The sequence below is a fragment of the Eretmochelys imbricata genome, chromosome 3 (genome assembly GCF_965152235.1).
Source record: "Eretmochelys imbricata isolate rEreImb1 chromosome 3, rEreImb1.hap1, whole genome shotgun sequence".
Classification (NCBI taxonomy): domain Eukaryota; kingdom Metazoa; phylum Chordata; order Testudines; family Cheloniidae; genus Eretmochelys; species Eretmochelys imbricata.
The window spans coordinates 183166520-183179421 of record NC_135574.1 but is presented as its reverse complement, the minus strand read 5'-3'; the positions used below and the strand labels follow the sequence as shown (position 1 = coordinate 183179421).

The 12902-nt window shown below is 49.4% G+C and overlaps 1 long non-coding RNA gene across 5 annotated transcripts in view; it reads right to left on the bottom strand.

Annotated features, from left to right (window-relative positions):
- The window catches only part of LOC144263174 (uncharacterized), a 45164-nt gene extending 34255 nt beyond the window's left edge, over positions 1 to 10909 (bottom strand). For all 5 annotated transcript variants that reach the window (XR_013345754.1, XR_013345752.1, XR_013345756.1 and 2 more), the window contains exons 1-2: positions 10644 to 10909; positions 6121 to 6260 (exon numbers count right to left, since the gene is read on the bottom strand). This is a non-coding gene — a long non-coding RNA (uncharacterized LOC144263174). The remainder of the gene's footprint in view (positions 1 to 6120; positions 6261 to 10643) is intronic.
- Between the last annotated feature and the right edge of the window lie 1993 nt (positions 10910 to 12902).

Here is a 12902-nt window from a genome sequence, read left to right as displayed (position 1 = left end):
AGCACTTAGATGAGGAAGGTGATCAGAAACAGTCAAGATGGATTCACCAAGGGCAAGTCATACCTGACCAATCTGATTGCCTTCTATGATGAGATATGGGGAAAGCGGTGGACGGGATATATCTTGACTTTAGCAAAGCTTTTGGTACAGTCTCCCACAGTAATCTTGACAGCAAGTTGAAAAAGTATGGATTGGATGGAAGGATAATAAAGGTGAATAGAAAGCTGGCTAGATTGTTGGACTCAACAGGTAGTGATCAACAGCTCGATGTCTAGTTGGCAGTCCTGAGGCTAGTTTTGTTCAACATCTTCTTTAATGATCTGGATGATGGGATGGATTGCACCCTCAGCAAGTTCGTGGTTGACACTAAGCTGGGGGGAGAGGTAGATATGCTAGAGGGTAGGGATAGGTTCCAGAGTGACCTAGACAAATTGGAGGATTGGGCCAAAAGAAATCTGATGAGGTTCAACAAGGACAAGTGCAGAGTCCTGCACTTAGGATGGAAGAATCCTATGCACTGCTACAGACTGGGGACCGACTGACTAAGCAGCAGTTCTGCAGAAAAGGACTTGGGGATTACAGTGGACAAGAAGCTGGATATGAGTCAGCATGCCCTTGTTGCCAAGAAGGCTAATGCCATATTGGCCTGCATTAGTACAAGCATTGCCAGCAGATCGAGGGAAGTAATTATTCCCCCCTATTCGGCACTGGTGAAGCCCCCCACAACAGAAAGGATGTGGGCAAACTGTAGAGAGTCCAGCCAGGAAAATAAAAATGATTAGGGGGCTGGGGCATATGATTTACGAGGAGAGGCTGAGGGAACTGGGCTTCTTTAGTCTGCAGAAGAGAAGAGTGAGGGGGGATTTGATAGCAGCCTTCAACTACCTGAAGGGGGATTCCAAAGAGGATGGAGCTCAGTTGTTCTCAGTGGTGGCAGATGACAGAACAAGGAGCAATGATCTTGGTCTAGGCTGGATATTAGGAAAAATTATTTCACTAGGAGGGTGGTGAAGCACTGGAATGGTTTACCTAGGGAGGTGGGGGAAATCTCCATCCTTAGAGGTTTTTAAGGCCCAGCTTGACAAAGCCCTGGCTGGGATGATTTAGTTGGGGTTGGTCCTGCTTTGAGCAAGGGGTTGTACTAGATGACCTCCTGAGGTCTCTTCCAACCCTAATCTTCCATGATTCTATGAAAGTGTTTTATTGACTATCAAAAAGTGCTAAAAGAAAATTATCCACGCTTGGGGCACCAGCATTGACAGAGCAGTGCACTGTGTGTAGCTATCCCACAGTTCAGCTCGCCACCTTCTGGTGCTTGGTCTTGTGGGAAGGTGGAGTGGATTGCAACACATCATGTGTCCAGGCTTAATGTCCCATGATGCATTTCTTGCCGTTCTAGCATTGCATGTGCTTCCATCTTCATGGCATTTTTCAACGACCCTTGTTTGCTGTTTGCCCTGCCCTCTCTGTGTGAAAGAATGGATCGTGCACAATTGTCCAATGCTCTGCTAGCTGTCAGTAACCCATCACGAATGGCAGTGCAGTTCATGGTGAAGTTCCTAACTCAAAAGGATTCACAGTTGTCTGACGTGTTGTCTGACATAGATAGGAGCAACATTAGATTACTTTTGGCATTCACTGAATAGCTGCACACGGTGGACCATCACTTTTGGGCTCAGGAAACTAGCACTGACTGAGTGCTGGGATCTCGTTGTCATGCATGTCTGGGATGATGAGCAGTGGCTACAGAATTTCTGAATGAGGAAAGCCACTGTCTTTAAAATGCGTGCAGAGCTTTCCCCTGCCCTGCGGCACAAGGACACGCAAGTGAGAGCTGCTCTCTTGGTGGAGAAGCACGTGGTGATCGCAGCGTGGAAGCTGGCAACTCCAGACTGCTACCAGTCGGTCGCAAATCAGTTTGCAGTCGGGAAGTTGATCACTGGGGCTGTGTTAACACAAGTGTATAGAGCCATTAATTGCATCCTGCTATGAAGGACTGAGACTCTTCGCAATGTGCATGAAATAGTGGATGGCTTTGCAGAAATGGGCTTCCTGGACTACAGAGTGGTGATAGAGGGCACGCATATTTAAATTTTGGCAGTGGACCATCTTGCGACGGAGTACATCAATAGGAAGTGGTACTTCGATGGCATTGCACGTGCCTGTGGATCAACACGGGGTGGTCTGGAAAGGTGCATGATGCATGTATCTTCAGGAATACTGGCCTTTGCAGAAAGCTGCAAGTGGGGACTTTTTTTCCCCGACCAGAAAATTACAGTGTGGGGCATGTTGAAATGTCCATAGTGATCCTGGGAGACACAGCATACCCATTAATGCTGTGGCTCATGAACCCTTACATGGGAAACTTGGAGCACTTCAACAACAGGCTGCGTAGGTGCAGAAAGACTGTGGAATGTGTGTTTGGCAGATTAAAAGGTGCATTATGGCGGGTTAGACCTCAATGAGGATAATATTCCTATGGACATAGTTGTGTGTTGTACGTTGCACAATATTTATGAAGTTAAGGGTGAAAAGTTTGCTCAGGGGTGGACTGCTGATGCAGACTGCCTGGCTGCTGATTTTGAGCAGCCAGATACAGGGCCATTAGAGAGGCACAACGGGGGGTAATTCAAATCAGGGAGGCTTTGAGGAACATTTTGAAAAAGAGAACTGGTAATGTATATTACTATGCTTGGTACTGCATTGCTTAATGAAATCAAGTTTTGCTAGGAAGCACTTGTGATTTTTGTGGCCTAGGATTCTATGTAAGCAAATGATTAACTGCTTGTTTATGTGTTGCTGCCACCAGCTATCACAATTTGCAGGACAATTTTCACACACACACACGAGACTCTTAATCTCAGTGTCATGGGTTCAAGCCCTACGTTGGGTGCTTGATTGGCTGCCATAAGTGTAGTCTGAGGGGGGGGATTTGATAGCTGCTTTCAACTACCTGAAAGGGGGTTCCAAAAGAGGATGGATCTAGACTGTTCTCAGTGGTAGCAGATGACAGAACAAGGAGTAATGGTCTCAAGTTGCAGTAGGGGAGGTTTAGGTTGGATATTAGGAAAAACTTTCACTAGGAGGGTGGTGAAACACTGGAATGAGTTACCTAGGGAGGTGGTGGTTTTTAAGGTCAGGCTTGACAAAGCCCTGGCTGGGATGATTCAGTGGGTGTCGGTCCTGCTTTGAGTAGGGGATTGGAGTAGATGACCTCCTGAGGTCTCTTCCAACCCTAATATTCTATTATTCTAAGGCTGGGAGGATCACAGCCACTGCTCCCAGGAGGAAATGTAGGGTAGTGGTGGTTGGAGACTCTTCTGAGGGGGATGGAGGCACCCGTCTGTCGCCCTGACATGGCATCCTGGGAGGTATGCTGCCTGCCAGGGCCCATATCTGAGATGTTACGGAGGGATTGTCAGGTATCATCCAGCCCTCCGACTACTACCCTATGCTACTCCCCTGGGATAATTTAGTTGGGGATTGGTCCTGCTTTGAGCAGGGGGTTGGACTAGATGACCTCCTGAGGTCCTTTCCAACCCTGATATTCTAGGATTCTATGCTTTGTGGGAGAGGAGGTACCGGGGAGGGCTGCCTTTTAGAGGTGTGTGTAAGTCCAGCTATCATTTCAAAAGGTGTCCATGGGATGGCATGGACGGGAAAGCGAGAAGTCCCAGAAAGTAGAAAGGAATACATAGGTGGAGTTTGGGGAGGGTATGGGAAAGAGTTCTGAATGTGCTGAAGAGGAGGGTGGACATGCATCTGCTGAGTCTGGAGCGTTATGAAAGACTTCAGCATCTTACTTTGCTTAGTTTAACTTTAGTCATCCTCCCAGTAGCATTCTTAATGAAGGCCTCATTTTCTTTTCTGTCTTGCCATTTGGTTTCTCTCCACTGCACATGCTCCCTCTTTTCCACATCTGAGTATTGCAGCAGCTCCCGGAACACGTCCTCCTTGCTCCATCTCAGGCACTTTCTTATCTGGTGAAGGTGCTCCACTGGTGTGTAGGAGGTTCCTCTGAAGGCCACATCTTCAGAAGCACAAGGAACACCACAGAAGCGTACACAGCATTGAAACAGTATAGTAAAATACACCTCTGATAATATACCAATCACTTTCTCATTGAGCCTTGACAAGCACACGTGTTGGTGAACACCCCAAGCATGGTGAGTTTACCCCAGATCAGGGGCCATTCTGTTCTGCCGTACTAGTTAGCTGCACAGGGAAATGTCCAGCACACAGAAACACAGCCAGCCATGTACATTTTTAGGTCCTCAGCCCACCTCTGCACTACACAAAGCAAAACCACTTACCAGGGTCTCCTCTCCTGCTTCTTGCTCAGAGTGCGACTGCCAAGACTGGCTAGACACCTCTGGAGTGGAGAACAGTTACTGACTGGATGCACCACCAGGCAACCCCGCCGTGGGCTCCACATAGCCATTTATCTCCACCTCTTCATCACTGACTTCATCCTCTGGGTTAGGTCCACTTTCTCCTGGCTCCATCCCTTCTAAAGTATCCATGAGGCTCGTGGAGGTGGGGTCACTGCTGTGACTAGCATCCAACTCCTTAGAAATGGCAGGTCTACACAGTGTCCCAATCATAGCCCTTTTCGCACAAGCTTCGAGAAATCTGCCTATAGGTATAGAAATTCCTACAGCTGGAGCACAGCTGGGACTGCTCAGCCTCCTCTCCCCAAATACTGAGCAGACCCAGCAGCTCAGCAGTGGTCCAAACAAGAGAGTGTTTGCCGCCATTGTTAGCTAGGAAGATGTGATGTGAGCTCGCCATGCCGAGCAAACAGGAAGCGAAATTTAAAAAATTCCCAGGGCTTTAAAGGGAGACAGGTGATGGTTGTTTACCTGGCTGCAGGGCAGCAGAGTTGAAACTGCTGACCAGAGTGGTCAGGATGGGCACTGTGGGACACCTTCTGGAGGCCAATTAAAGCAATAAAATCAAGCACTTTGTCAACAAAAGTTTTGCCCCAAAAGCCATGTCTCTTATCGAGGTGGTTTTACTTTGTTTCTGGCTTAGTATATCTAATAATAGAATAACCACCAGTTTTGGGGTGAGCCTGTCCTATTTCTTAGCAGTTTGTCCTGAATCTGGTATTCTCAGCTGTGACCCACTCAGTCATGGCTGACAGTCATACAAAATCTTTAGGTCAGTTATGAGCTCTTTGTAGATGTCTCAGCATGCATCATTCTGGGATGTCACAGAAAGCAGAAAACAGCTCCTGAATTGATGGTCCCATTAATCCAATTGGCAACAGCACAAGGTGTTTGTGCAAAGACGCTCCACATGTGGGAATTCCAGAATAACCCCTTCCCTTTCAACCATAGCTTCAGCAAAATAAGAGACCTAGCTGGTCAATCATGACTGCTGACCTGAGCACTTCTCAGTACAAGAAGCTAGCTTCCTATTTTGCTGAAAAAATGACTGAATTTAGATAGTCCCACAAGTAGTCAGATTGGAGCAGAGAGAGGGAGAATCATTCCACCTCCCTTTGTAGAATTTGGCCCAAAAAGCCAGATGAGCGAAAAGAGCTGAAAGACATCCAAAACACCACATGTAAAGCAGACCGTTGTCTCTCTTAACTGTCGAAAGCCTTTGAAAAGCACCTCGGGCTTGGCCTACAACTGAGGAGGCTAATCAGACCAAACTTAAAGAATGTGAAAGTCCTACCTATTCTCTAGTAGTCATCATCTGATGCTGCAAACTCACCAGCTACCACAAGTCTCCAACCTCCCCTTCCTGGACAAACTCATTGAGAACATAACAGAGTGGAAACTTCAGCAACACCTGCTTACCATCAACATTCTACATTCTTCACTATCAGGATACAATAGCCTTCAACACAATCAATAGCAAGATGCTACTCCCTTGCATACCAAACCTCTCAGTAGTGGACAATGCAGCAATAAGATGGTTATGCTTGCATCTCCTCTGCTTTTTTAATCACATGTAAGACCTCTAGGAGATGTCATGAGATATGAGCTCTCGTGCATCTATATACAGTAAAAGCTGTGTTATCCGACACTTTACCAACCCGAAAGCTCTAGAAATAGGCATTTCTGATATCCATAAGTCTGGTTGGTGCGGGACCGGCAGCCTCCCTACCTGGCTCCGTGTGGCTCCCCAGAAATGGCAACATGTCCCTGCTGCTCCTATGCAGATGAATGGCCATGGGGGCTCTGTGCGCTGCCCCCGATCCAAGCTCTGGCTCCGCAGCTCCCATTGGCTGGAAACCTGAACCATAACTGCAAGAGGACAATAGAGTAATTGGTTTATCTGCAGCAAGGAGATCTAGGTTAGATATTAGAAAAAAGCTTTCTAACTATAAGGATAGTTAAGTACCAGAATAGGTTCCCATAAAAGGTTTTGGAATCCCCATGACTGGAGGTTTTTATGAACAGGGATGGTCTAGGTCAGTGGTGGGCAACCTGCTGCCCGCAGGCTGCATGGCAGCCCATTAGGTTAATTCACTGGCGGCCCGTGAGACAGTTTGTTTGCATTGACTGTCCACAGGCACAGCTGCTTGCAGCTCTCAGTGGCCATGGTTCGCCATTCCTGGCCAATGGGAGCTGTGGGAAGCGGTGCGGGCCAACTGCCAGCGGATTACCCTGATGGGCTGTAGGTTGCCCACCACTGCTCTAGGTATTGTAGCAAAGTGGCGTGGCCTCCCACAGAGACTGATCGAGAGAGAGAGAGAGAGCCAGACGCCCCATGGGCCGAACCAGGAAGACCTCAGCCACCATGCTGGAAGCAGAAGGGCGGGACAGGAATAGGAAGTATAAGAGGCAGCCCTGCAGCTCAGTTGAGCAGGAGCCACAGAGGGAGCCAGATGCCCCCAGCCCACTGCTAGAGCCAGACCACAGAAGACTTGATATCCTGAGGACACATTCAAGATACCAGAACTGCCAAACGCATCAAATGCTGAGGAGCTGCTGGGATTACAGCTGGCAGTGTACCCCTAGGAGATGGAGGGCAACCCTCGGTTCAGGTACAGCCTGAAGGGAGGGTAGAAAATGGCACAGGGGGAGCCAACTCCTGTCTGGCTTTGTTGCTGGCTGACTCTAGGTCAGTGTGTTGCAACTGAATCCCTACTGACCCAGCAGACTGCTCTGCTACTGTTAGGGCTCTGGGCTGGATGTGGTGGAGTTGAGTGGGCCCACATCCTCCTACCCTCTGCCACCCCACCCCTGCGGTGGCAGCCTCCTCACCTTAGGCCAGAAGACCTGGGCTAGTCTACTGTCCAATGAACTAGGACCATAGATCTTCTTGGGGCTCAACCCCTCCCTGAGCCCTAGATGCTTTGTATGGTGCCCCATCCTGGCTGAGGGCCAGGGCCCCTGAACTATTTGTAGCTACCCTGCCTATAGGGTTGGAGCCAGAGACTGCTCACTTCTGCCTTGCTAAGACTGTTTCATGAGTGTATCAGCAAAGGGGCCTGGCCTCCCTCAGAGACTGACAGTGAGGGATAGCCATATCTGTCTACACAGCTAGATGTGGTGGAGAATGCAGGCATCATCTGCCCCCTGATGAAAAGGGGATCACACTCATTGTTGATCCAGCAATAGCTGGAAGCCACCATGGATCTCGAAGTTGCTGAAATGGTGGGTGGAGAGTTAACAGCAACAAGCTGCCCAGCTCCAGCAGCAGCAACTGCTACAAACTTTGGGGGCCCAGCAGCAGCAGCTCATATGGCAGTTAGCAGCCCAGCAGCAGGAGGAACAGCAGTAGTATGTTCAGCAACTGGCCACTTTACTGCCTGGCACTTCTGGCACCACTACCACAGTCGCAGCGGAGCCAGCGACCCTCTTGATGCTGCTTTGCCTGATGGAACTGGGGCCCAAAGACAATCCAGAGGCTCTCTTAATTATATATGAATGCATCACCTTGGCCACAGGTTGGGACCCGACTCAGTGGGCCACCAAGCTTGTTTGCTTACCTCAGATCATGTAAGAGCAGAGGAATATCTGGCCACTAAACATGAAAAATAATAATAAAGTGGTATTGGTGGTGGTTATAGCATGACAAATCTCAGGTTTCAGAGTAACAGCCGTGTTAGTCTGTATTCGCAAAAAGAAAAGGAGTACTTGTGGCACCTTAGAGACTAACCAATTTATTTGCTCACGAAAGCTCATGCTCTACAGCTCACTTCATCGGATGCATACCGTGGAAACTGCAGACGACATTATATACACCCAGAGATCATGAAACAATACCTCCTCCCACTCCACTGTCCTGCTGGTAATAGCTTATCTAAAGTGATCATCAAGTTGGGCTATTTCCAGCACAAATCCAGGTTCTCACCCTCCACCCCCCCCCCCCCCCACAAACTCACTATCCTGCTGGCAATAGCTCATCCAAAGTGACCACTCTCCCTACAACGTGCATGGTAATCAAGGTGGGCCATGTCCAGCACAAATCCAGGATCTCTCACCCCTCCCCCCCCTTCTTTTTTCTCCTTTCTTCGAGACACACACACACAAACTCACTCTCCTGCTGGCAATAGCTCATCCAAACTGACCACTCTCCAAGTTTAAATCCAAGTTTAACCAGAACATCTGGGGGGAGGGGTAGGAAAAAACAAGGGGAAATTATGCAAGGTAGCCTATTTCCCCTTGTTTTTTCCTACCCCTCCCCCGACGTTCTGGTTAAACTTGGATTTAAACTTGGAGAGTGGTCAGTTTGGATGAGCTATTGCCAGCAGGAGAGTGAGTTTGTGTGTGTGTGTGTGTCCCCGGGAAAGGGGGGGGGGGGTGAGAGCCTGGATTTGTGCTGGAAATGGCCCAACTTGATGATCACTTTAGATAAGCTTTTACCAGCAGGACAGTGGAGTGGGAGGAGGTATTGTTTCATGATCTGTGTGTATATAATGTCTACTGCAGTTTCCACGGTATGCATCTGATGAAGTGAGCTGTAGCTCACAAAAGCTCATGCTCAAATAAACTGGTTAGTCTCTAAGGTGCCACAAGTATTCCTTTTCTTTTTTCATGACAAATCTGTTATCTGTGGGGATTTGGCAGAACATGGTCCTCAAATTAGACCTTTCCTTTGCGGAGGATCCCAATTGAATGATCAAGTCAGTCCTATGGTATGTATCTGAACTGCCTGTTTGTCTTGAACATTAGTGTTGCTAATTGCAGCTATTACTCCATTGTTATTTCACCCAATTAGCTCAAGAAATTCCTGTTCTTAAAGTGACTTGGCCTTCCCAGGGTTTGTTATTGTGCAAACACAGGCAACATGCACTAGTAAAAGCTGCTTTTTGTAGTAAGGTAGTCAGTAATCTATGTACTTAATACCTTGCAATGATAACTTTCATTACTCAGCTATAATGCATTCCAACTCCTATACATATCATATCAAAGATTTTTTGAATCCCTTATCGGTTTTATGCTTTTAATTGAAAGCTGTATTTTATTTATTTGTTTGCTGAGCATAAAAGACAATGGGATGGATAGGGCCAAATCACTCTTTTGGACACAAGACGCTAATTGTCTATAGACAACAGATCATTCAAGACCAAGGGAGACTAAGGAGAGTAACAGATGCATGAATACACAAAAGTGCCTACTGTTAAGCCCACAGCTTTAAGTGTTTAAAACCACATTCCCATGTGAGATTTAGATTTATAGAAAGAACATACACAAGAGTTCGTGTTTTATGTAAGTTTCATCTGACATCTCAGGATATTCATGATCACAGCATATTTGAGCCCAGGGAAGGAGCAACTTGCTTTCCCCACTATGTGAAGCTAAATGTTAAAGTTTGTTTGTTTTGGTGGTTTTTTTGTTTTTGTACTCTGCAATAGTAAATAGAGGAGCCTATCATATCTAGGCTCTGGTTTTAAGATTGTGAGCTTAGTTCTTGGCTTGCAATTCTATTGTTGTTGGATCCTTGCCTCAAACTGATGGGCTTAGATGTGGAGAGGAAGAGGAGGAACCAAGCTAAAAACAAATGCTGTTTATCACTATCGAGTAGATAACACTTTCCTAGATGCCTTAGCAGTAGCTTACTTGCAGACAGATATGACTAGCATACTTTGATTTCACAGGCAAAAATTATAATTTGCATCTTGTACTGTGTTCTTAATATTCTGATTTGCTTCTAACAGTACTGCTCAACACAGTCACAACATCAGCAATAGAAATGGGCTCCATTTTCCAATACACAACAGACAAAGAACAGCATTTCACAGCACAGGCGTAAGATGCAGATCAAATTACTCCTTTGAGGTACTAAATGTTATTGGATGGGTGCTGTGATAGGTTTCAGTTGGTCCACCGAGCCACTGGGGGGCAGTGGGGAGCTACTGCCTCACCAGTAGGCCTTGGTCACACCTTTCTTTCACTAGGGGAATTAGCAGAAGGTGGTGTGCTGGCCAGAGTCTGCGGCGTGCCCCTCGGGCAGGGGAGCGCTGGCATGAGTCAGTGGCGTTCAGGATTCTGCTACCCAGGCCAGCTGGCCGGGGTAGTGGAATGCAGGCCCACCCAACTCCACTGCGTTCCAGCCCAGGGCCCTGACAGTGGCGGGAGGAGAGGGTCCCACCACTGGGTCAGCGGGGAGCCATCCGCACCACACTGACCAAATACACCCACCACACTGTGCAGTTCTGCCCCTGGGCTACTTCCTACCCGGTCTCTCAAGCGGGCCTCTCCGGTCCCTCCAGCTTGTCCGGGTATTCAGCTGCTGGCAGCTCCCCTTCCGTGTCAGGCTCATGCTGGCCCAGGTTACTGCCTGGCCCCTCCAGTTCCTCCGGGTATTCAGCGGTTGGCAGCCCCAGTCCTTCCTCCAGGTCAGGTTTCTCCTGGCCCAGGGCCTCCCCTAGGGTCCGCAGCAGGGTCTGGAGGGAACAGCCTGTGTCTGTTTCCCTCTCTGGTGCTGCTCTCACAGAGCAAAGGGCCCCACCCCTTGTACTTCCTGTTCCGCCCCTCCCCTTCCAGGGGTTGGAGTAAGCTTGATCTGGCCCCACCCACTCAGGCTGAGAGGGTGGGTCTTTACCCTCTGGTTCGGAGGGAAGCCACCCTGGCTCCCTACAGGTGCCCATTGCAGAATTATATAACTATTCTGATATCAGATGCTGTGTAGCATATATATAGTCAAAGTATGCTAGTCATATCTGTCTGCAAATAACACTTTCCTAGATGCCTTAGCTGTAGCTTATCTACAGGTTATATAGATATGTCCATTATGTGTATATCTATCTACCTACATATTGTGGCAGAGCTCCAACTTTGTCCCTGTGGGTCCTGTGCTTCCAGGTGGTTTATGCTAGCCTCAGAGGCTCACTGCAACCCTCCACATAGCCCTTCTCTCTCTCTAGGGCCAGGGTTACAGTCTCCAGAGCCCTTTTCATCATAAGCCAGACTGTTGGTGAGAGAACTCCCACAGTCTCTGTTGTCCCAATGGGCTTATTCCAGAACGGTTTAGCCTCCTGTCCTGACAGGGGCCTGTCTTCCCCTCCCAGGAGGTGTTTCTGTAGTGGCGGGTTGGGTAGAACCCGGGCACACCCTCTAATCCAGGTTCCAGCCCAGGGACCCTAATGGTAGCAGCTGTTGGCAGCTAGCCTTTCATTGCCAGAGTTGCTATATTTCCCTGGGCCACTTCCCCACAGCTCTCCCACTTCTCTCTCTTCACCCTTACCTGAGGGCTCCCTTTCCAGTGGTTTGAGGGTATCTTTATTACCCAGCCCTTCAGCTGCATTTCCTCTCCTCTGGCTCCCTGGAGTGAGCCCTTTTATAGTATCAGAGGGGCCTTAATTAGAATCAGGTGCTCTCATTAGCCTAACGGCTTCAACTGACTCTTTGCAGGCTAATTGGAGTAATGTGTCCACCCTAGCCTAGAGCAGCCCCTGCTCTGGTCACTCAGGGAACAGAAACCTGTTCATCCAGTAGATCTGCTTTTGACTCCTCTGCTGAATCCAATTGGCCTGGAGGGAGGAGGGAGACTGCTACCGCTCCAGCTGCTCCCCTGGCTGGACCGGACACCACCCACCCCCCTTCTCTGCTACCTAGCTGGCTAGCTACTGGATTCCCCCGCCCTTGGGTACTGCTACTGCTCCAACTACAGCCCCTTGGGGGGGGGTGTTGGCCCACTCCCCAGATGCAGGGAGTGAGGGATCCCTACCCCAGCCATTGCTACTGCAGCTGTGGACACCACCACCACCACCACCTGTGAGGGGTCCTTTTCTGCCTGCCTGGCCACCGGGCGGCTGCTGCTGCCTTTGCTGCTTGGAGCTGCTGGACTCCAAAGGAGGAGGGGAAGAGGCCATCAGCTGCTGGGGGAGAGCACAGGGACTCTGCAGACCACTCTGGAGGGGGCCTTAAGGCTGAGTAACATTTGAACTGTGCTCTTGTGGTGGGGGTCTTGTCTGTGTTTGTGGGGACACAGGGGGTGTGGCATGGAGCCTGCCCCCCAGTCCATCTGTGTGTCGTCCCCCCCAACCTCCACCACCACCGTCATCGCTGCCCCCTCCACCACCCCCAGTGGACACTTACCATCTGCCTCAAGTTCCTGCCTCTGGGACTCTGCTGCTTGCTTGGCCTGCCCTTTCACTACCGGTGGGCCTGAAGCAGCAGCCAGCCCACACTGACTCTTTGCAAGCGCACGTGGGCACACGTGCCCCCCGCACCCCCCCCCAGACTGGCCCCCTTCAGCAAGCCCCCAGCTTTGTCCCTTGCTACCTGCCCCATTTTGCCCCTTGCTGCCTTTTTGCCCTCCCTTTTACCCCAGCACCTCACTAGCTTCAGTTTGTTTGCCTGCCCTGCCCTTTTCCCTTTGTAGCATTTGTTTGTTTGCCCCACCCTGCCCTGCCCTCTGAAGCTAGCTCCTTGGTTCCCTGTCCTACCCCCAGCCTGGTTCTCCCCTGTCCCCACGTGGTACCCCTGCCCTGA